Source organism: Penaeus vannamei, chromosome 10 (genome assembly GCF_042767895.1).
Source record: "Penaeus vannamei isolate JL-2024 chromosome 10, ASM4276789v1, whole genome shotgun sequence".
Taxonomy (NCBI): Eukaryota; Metazoa; Arthropoda; class Malacostraca; order Decapoda; family Penaeidae; genus Penaeus; species Penaeus vannamei.
In genome coordinates this window covers 33,090,488-33,097,987 of record NC_091558.1, presented here as the reverse complement: position 1 = coordinate 33,097,987, position 7,500 = coordinate 33,090,488, and the positions used below count along the sequence as shown (strand labels likewise).

The following is a 7,500-nucleotide window of genomic DNA, read 5'->3' as shown; positions in this document are numbered from 1 at the left end:
TCCAGCCTCTATTCCAACCTATCCAAACATCCTGCTCTCTCTCTCTCTCTCTCTCTCTCTCTCTCTCTCTCTCTCTCTCTCTCTCTCTCTCTCTCTCTCTCTCTCTCTCTCTCTCTCTCTCTCTCTCTCTCTCTCTCTCTCCCTCTTTTTCTCTCTCTCACTCTTTTTCTCTCTCTCTCACTCTTTTCTCTCTCACTCTTTTTTTTTTTTTCTCTCTCTCTCTCTCTCTCTCTCTCTCTCTCTCTCTCTCTCTCTCTCTCTCTCTCTCTCTCTCTCTCTCTCTCTCTCTCTCTCTCTGTCTCTCTCTCTCTCTTTTTTCTCTCTCTCTGTCGTTCTTCTTCTCTCTCTCTCTCTCTCGCTCTTCTTGTCTCTCTCTCGCTCTTATTCTCTTTCTCTCTCGCTCTTATTCTCTATCTCTTTTACTCTCTCTCTCTCTCTCTCTCGCTCTTCTTCTCTCTCTCTCTTTTTCTCTCTCTCGCTCTTTTTCTCTCTCTTGCTCTTTTTCTCTCTCTTGCTCTTTTTCTCTCTCTCTCTCTCTCTCTCTCTCTCTCTCTCTCTCTCTCTCTCTCTCTCTCTCTCTCTCTCTCTCTCTCTCTCTCTCTCTCTCTCTCTCTCTCTCTCTTTTTCTCTCTCTCGTTCTTTTTCTCTCTCCCTCGCTCTTTTAATCTCTCTCGCTCTTTTACTCTCTCTCGCTCTTTTACTCTCTCTCGCATTTTTTCTCTCCTTGCTCTTTTTCTCTCTCTTGCTCTTTTTCTTTCTCTCACTCTTTTACTCTCTCTAGCTCTTTTACTCTCTCTATCACTTTTTCTCTCTTGTCTTGCTTTGGCACGGGGTCTAGTTCAGTCTATAGTTGCTATTCCTCCAGTATCATAATCTAATACTTTTTCATTTTCTTGCAACTTCTCCCTCTCTCTATTTCCCTCTCTCTCTTCATCCCTGGCTCCTACTTCCATATCACTTCCACCTCCCTCTCCTTCCTTTTCTAACTCTCTTTTTCCCCTGTCTACTGCTCTGTCTTCATCTCTATTTTACATAATATCTACAAATTCATATATCAGTTCTGGCTGCCTTAAAAATCAATATGTATCTTCCATAATAACACTGGAGTCATGTATTTCTATCCCTTCCTCTATTCTAACAAGGTTCCTGTTCCTCAGAACAAGACCAAATTATTTACTAGAAATTGCAATGGCAGTGAGAATTCTGACATGCTAATTATTAATCACATCTTATCTAAATCATTAGTATAACAGATGAACTCCTTGTTCGAAACAATACAAACCAATAGCTCTATATATGAACAGTTCAACACAGACCAATAATCTTGGGTGAATACAATTTCTAATTTGGGAATCCTTCAAAAGACAAATAATGAACAGATACTGCATCATCAAGCCTCAAAAAGGAAATGTATGCCAATACAGGTTGGTTCAGATCATTAATAATGAAGGTAAAGATCTTTTCTATGTTTATCGCAAGGTCTCTTTTTAGTTACTTATATTGCAAATGGAATTAAAGAAAACATTGGTATAAATTACAAAATTTACAATTTTGCATGACATAATTTGTCTAAAATCACTAATAAATGATTATTATATCTAATCCTGCAATGTGTCTGTGAACAATTTTGATTAAAATCAGCTAGCCCATGATGAATTTGTTCCTGTTTCACACAACAGATTGTTTGTCAGATTGTGTAGATCTACACCAGTAATAAAATATATGTCCAAATATGAATAAAATATGAACGACATTATCACATATTATGTCATTGACACCAGTGATAGCATGTACATACATACCATGTACATGCCAACTCCACAGAGATCTAAGTTTAATGCATTTTCCCATAGCTGGATCCACAAATGCATAATCACCAAGGAGTCAGTTGTCTTATATAACTCTCCTCTCTACACTTTTCCTTCAGTTTTGGAATTTTTTGTTTAATCTTTAATAGCTATCATTAATGTTCATATACTAAAGATATTTATAATGTCAATAATAATCAAGATCATACTATTTTCATTAGATTTAATTTCTAATATTTTCTTATCATTTAATTTTCCATAACACACACTACATCACCAATAACAGCAGGCATGAATAGGTTCCTTGGCTTAGACATAGTGTTTTTTCTGCCGATGTCCCTATTCTATGGTCAGCGGACGGTAAAATTCACCCCTTCAAGCCCCTTCCTGAAGGACCAGTAAGCCTAATCATTCTAAGTGCTTTTGGCACTAATGATGAGGTCCCCATCACCCCACACTCAGCAAAAATTTCCCATGATGAGACTTTCCCATCACTTGCTCCTCCGCCAAATGTTTTGTATGACCAACCTTGTCCATCTTCCCCCTCAGCCAAATTTTATCATACCAACAAGCCCACATCACCCAGATCCAACAGGTTAATAACAGTATAGCTATCAAGAGCATTTGAAATATACATTTTTCCCAAAAACTCAAGAGGAGAAGAAACCAGAGGTCACATTGGCCAACTAATCAATTTCATGGTAACTAACCATTTGGTATTTTTTCACAATACTTTCGCATAACCGATTACAATTTTGTTATCAGTGGATTCATCTCACCCTCTAGAACACATGTAGGAATTATGAATGGGAATTTTTGTGTGTGTGTGTGTGTGTGTGTGTGTGTGTGTGTGTGTGTGTGTGTGTGTGTGTGTGTGTGTGTGTGTGTGTGTGTGTGTGTGTGTGTGTGTGTGTAACAGTACTAAAAATATTCTATCCATATCCACAAGAAACTTTCTGTAATCTGTGATGGAAAACTTTCTTTCTGAAGTCCAACATGACAGGGATGCAGTGTCAAGCTATAACCACAGCCTCCACACTTTGCGCACTAGCAAAGGCTAGCACACATCTGCTACACGCATTTTGCCAAGATAACTTGGACTAATTCCTTGCTTGACAGTAAATAACATAAGGTCTACAATTCTAATTTTATCTTACAAGTGTATACATGTTAGAGGTTTGCTGGTTTTTGCTAAAGTGCTGCCAGCAGAGTTCACATCAAACAAAAACAAAATCTTTCCTATCTCTGAACAATAAAATGATATCTTTATTACAAGTCACAGTGGAAAGCCAAGATCACTATGACATATGTTCCAACCAAGCATTAATGCAAAATTAATATAAATCATAATTATTATCAACAAGAACCCAACCAAAAGTAATCTGTCACAACCACTTGCTGCTGTAACCCTTTCTCCAAGACCTGTTGCAATTCTAAATAAGCACATGAAAACATTTTTTTTTTTTTTCATCTCTCCAATCCAACACCTCCAGTAACTATTCAATGCAAGAAGTATCTTATGTGGTCAAGTAAAATAGTTAAGTCACTTAAGGTCAAGTTAAAAATAAAGTAAAGAACCTACTGAGTTTCCAGTCCATCTACAAAACTAATCACTACTGGTATCAAATCAATAATTATCTAATGATAACATTACTGAATAAAACATTTCATGATAGCAATCAAGTCATCGCAATCTGGTCGAGCGAGTATTTTCTGTCGATGCCCATGTAAAGACAAAATTCACACAAAACCACAACACAAAACCAATGCCTGGTTCTAAAACAACAGTACAGTTGGGCCCACAATATGTTTTAACTGCCTCCCCCAAAATCAACACACAAGAAAAAATCAAAAGTTTTCCTCACTCCCTGTGACATTTCTGCCCCAATCAACTCAACAGAGTTTTCATAACCATGACACTGCCTCCACCAGCCACTACCACACCCAAAAATTACAACCAGCAAAGACAGAGTCAAATAAGACATGGCAAGCAAGAATTACAAATGTCTCCACACCCAATTTTTTCCCTCTCACTCCAGGCCTATATTCACACTTCCTCTTTGCTTCATCCCTTCTTTGCTTTTTCCCTCTCCCTTCCTTCCCTTAGTTCAACCCTCATGCCCTTCATCATCGTCATCCTCTGAGGCAAGAGTGCCAAGAGTAAGAATGACAAATAATGAAGGAAAAAAAAAACAAATTCTGGGCCCATCTACACACTTCCTCTTGATTCCTCCTCCTGCTCTTGCCCTCTTTGCCGTGCCCCTGGCCTGCCCCCTGCGCCCCTCGAGCCCCCTGTGCCGGCCAGAGTGCCAAGAGGAAGAGGCAGGAGTGGGCAGGGCACCGAGGAGGCGGCGGAGGGAGGGCGGCCGAGCGACGTGCCCACTCTGCTTGGCCCTTCTCCTCCCGGACTTTTTCCCATGGGCCCTCCACGGACTCCCAAAGGCGCCCAGGAACGCGAGTCGGCGTGGTTCCCTTCGCCGTGGAAAGCACAAGTCGCAGCCTCAGGAGGAAACAGTAAACGACGAGCTTCTGTCCTTGAATGTTTTGACAAGAGGCAAGGCAGTAGACGTGGCCTGACATGCACCTGACTTACTTTGTGTGTGTAGCCGCCTGGGCCGCGCTCCCGCGCTAATCTTCACTGTCACTGCCTCGTTCTTGCTTGTGTGTCCATAACGTGTACAGAGAAGGCTTGCGGCGGCGAATATTTAGGCGAGGAGAGCCTCAACTCGGCGGACACATCTCTCCCTCCTCCCTCGGCGACCCGACATCCGGGAACTCGAGCTTTCCACGGCTGACAACCCTACCGAGGACGCAGTCGCAGATACACCTTGGAATATTTGCTGGATTTTCACACGTTCGGGAGATAATTCTCAATGATATTCTTGCCAGATGTGGTATTTTGGGGGTCTCAAATCCATTTGGCTGCTGAATAATTTATAAATAATAGTTCACACTTCGTTATAGCATGGCTGGCAACTTTTGGGAATGGTGACTCGGGAAACACGGAAACTGGCAGCCCTGGCGGCGCTCACCTGGATAAGCCCGAGGCAATTATGACAGGTGCACAAGAATCCGACTTTCCCGTAGAAGCCTTAATTTAACCTTACTCGTCTACTATGTTCTACTACAGCATCTCCAAGATGCAGAAATTCAAAACTTTACAGTTTGAAGTGTTTCGTTGAATTTAGAAATCAGAGGGGATATGATAAAATCGACTCGGAAATGTGGGCAACTGATACCTCCTCCCTCGTCCATATAGCATACCAACTATTATTGAAAAGTTTCTATGTCCCGACGTTTCAAATTTAAAAATGATACAGCGAAGAAACCCGTATCTGGCATCTTCCCTTGAGTATATTGTGCATAACTGCAAGAGACTGAGGCATTTCAATAGCATTGCTTAGCCCATTGTATTTTTAAAGTACAGAAGATTGTTAAGTCATTTTAGTATTTCGATAGGTTTCCTTTAGATTATCTACAGTTACGGTAATAGTAGGATATGGTGAGTCCTTTTCTACATAAAAATGAATAATTGCATACGCCGTAGATGAAATTTAATCGATATATATTATTGACTTTATCGCGATTTTACTTAGAGAAATGTTAGATAATATATCAAAGGGCAACTCCGTCTGTCTGGCCGAAGTCTGGTAGCATCATTCCAGACAGAAACGCCGTTCCAATGCGCCACTTCCATCAATTTAGTCTGTTTTTATATTTTGAATTATCCCACTTCGTTGATACTGACTCAATAAATGACTAGCTAGTGGCTTTTGAAAGAGTTGTATGGCCCAAGAGCAGACGTTTGACAGAGGCTGCACTCATGGCATCGGGGCGAAACCGGAGTTCGAGCCAACGGCATGGAATCGGACACAGTCAAGGGATGCTGGGAGGGATGCTGGGCTGTAAGGGAGAGGTGCCGCGAACTCGCTTAAAAATTCATTAACTAAATATCACGAATTATACTTTGGCCATTTCGTATATTTCCACGTGTGATACTTTCCTCATTACTTTGCCTCGGGGTTGGGGGAAGGCCAGTTTGCCTGCTTGCATAGTTGGCCAATAGATCAGAATCTGAGTTAAATATATGACCACTAAAAGGCAGGTCGAGTCATTTCCCTGTAGCTATAACAGGTGTTATGCTATATGCCGTAGATTTTGCCCACGTCACCAGGAAACTCGCGATGCTTAAACGCACTGGAACCTCCTTGTTATTGGAAGACTTGGAGCCTTGGAAAGAAGTACACATTACGTATACATCTTTTCGTATGCACTATTACCTTTTTCCCTCAGCCACGTTCCCGGCGCGGCACGTGCAAGCAGCAAGCAAGCATGCGAGAGCACTCTATCCTGCTTAATAATTGTCTTACGCTATTACACCACGAGTTACCATGTAGTTTATGATTATCGTTTTAAATCTCGAAGGCTGTACATGTCATGCAGGAAAGAAGAGGAGTGCATGCAAGCAGCTATTTCGAGCCACGCATAGTAGGTATCTCTCGAACGGGCTGCCGCAGCCGCGCTCGAGACGCACATTAAACATCTCTCCGAGCCCGTGGCGCGGATTAGATTAGGCTGCGATAAGTCAGTATTACGTTGCGCAAGTAGGTCTAAGATGTTTTGCAAGGCGTACATCCAAACGTATGAATGCACGCACACCCACGAGCGCGCTCACTGGGTGTGTGCGGTAAGTGTATGTTTGTATATATATACATGTGTATATGTATATATATATATATATATATATATATATATATATATATATATATATATATATATATATATATATATATCCAATCTTCTGTGTAAATGAGATTACGGTGAATCGAACAAGAAGTTGTGTTCATCCACGGAGATAGACGGTACCTGAGAACAGCGATGTTCACGGTGGGATTTCGACCCTTGTAACCCCAGGCTTTCTTAGCTGAGAGGGAACACGGCGCGCTCGAGGAAAATGAGGTCAAACCCCCCTCAACACATTTCCTCCCCCCCCCTCCTGCCAACTTTAGCGCTCTTTCTCTCTTCCATTTTGTCTCGCGCTCTCTTTTAATTTGTAGGTTTGTGTAAATTGTTAGTTCCCATTTTTTCGCAGGTTTATTTTCCCAATGGATGTTGTTTTCTTCTCTTTCTCCCTTCTCTCTTCTCCTTCCTCCCCCCCCCCTCTCTCTCTCATCTTTAATCACCGATAAAGAAAATAAAATACTATATACATATACATATCCTCTCATATCACCGAATTCAAAATCATTACGTCATCATGTAACAAAGAGCAGACAAGGTGGGTGGAGAGTCGGAGCGGGGGAGGGGAAAGGGGGGAGAAGGGGGGTGGGTGGGAGTGCCGCCAGTACCTGAGGTGTGGCGGGAGTGTGCGTGCGGGGGGAGGGGGTGTCTGGGTGCAGGATTTATATGCCAGTGGAGAAGAGCGGACGAGGGAGAGAGGGATTGGGAGAGAGAGAGAGAGAGAGGGAAACAGAGAGTGAGAGAGAGAGAGAGAGAGGATAAGCGGGGAGAGAGAGAGGGGGGGGGGGAGGCATAGGAGGGCGTGAGAGAGAAGGGGGGAAGAGAGAGGAAGAAGTAGGGAAAAGGGAGAGAGGGTGGGGTGAGAGAAAGAAGGGTGAGGAAAAAAAGAGAGAAGCTGGGGTGAGAGAAAGAAAGATGGAGGGAAAAGAGAGAGCAGGGTGAGAAAAAGAGA

General features: G+C 42.3%; 1 protein-coding gene across 1 annotated transcript in view; it reads right to left on the bottom strand.

Moving 5' to 3' along the window:
* Window positions 1-4,586, bottom strand: part of LOC113823039 (protein bric-a-brac 2) — a 36,888-nt gene extending 32,302 nt beyond the window's left edge. The window contains exon 1 of the mRNA XM_070126507.1: window positions 4,402-4,586. The gene's annotated coding sequence lies outside the window, so the exon portion shown is untranslated. The remainder of the gene's footprint in view (window positions 1-4,401) is intronic.
* Between the last annotated feature and the right edge of the window lie 2,914 nt (window positions 4,587-7,500).